Below are 228 nucleotides of genomic sequence, written 5' to 3'. Positions count from 1 at the left end.
ACCTTATCTATGCAAAAATGGGTGTATTTCATTTTTGAAAACTTAAAATAATTTATATCTGAACATGTAAATACATAGAAATTGGGTGGTACGTACGTAATTGCTCCAACAGGAAAACCAAATTATAAAATTAGTATGAATGAATCATGAATACTTAGGGTTGTCAACACACTTTCTCTCAGCTGCGCTCCATTCTTTTATATCTAAAATAAAGAATAGATTCAAATT

Source organism: Phalaenopsis equestris, unplaced genomic scaffold (genome assembly GCF_001263595.1).
Source record: "Phalaenopsis equestris unplaced genomic scaffold, ASM126359v1 Scaffold000453, whole genome shotgun sequence".
NCBI lineage: Eukaryota > Viridiplantae > Streptophyta > Magnoliopsida > Asparagales > Orchidaceae > Phalaenopsis > Phalaenopsis equestris.
This window is presented reverse-complemented; position numbering follows the sequence as displayed.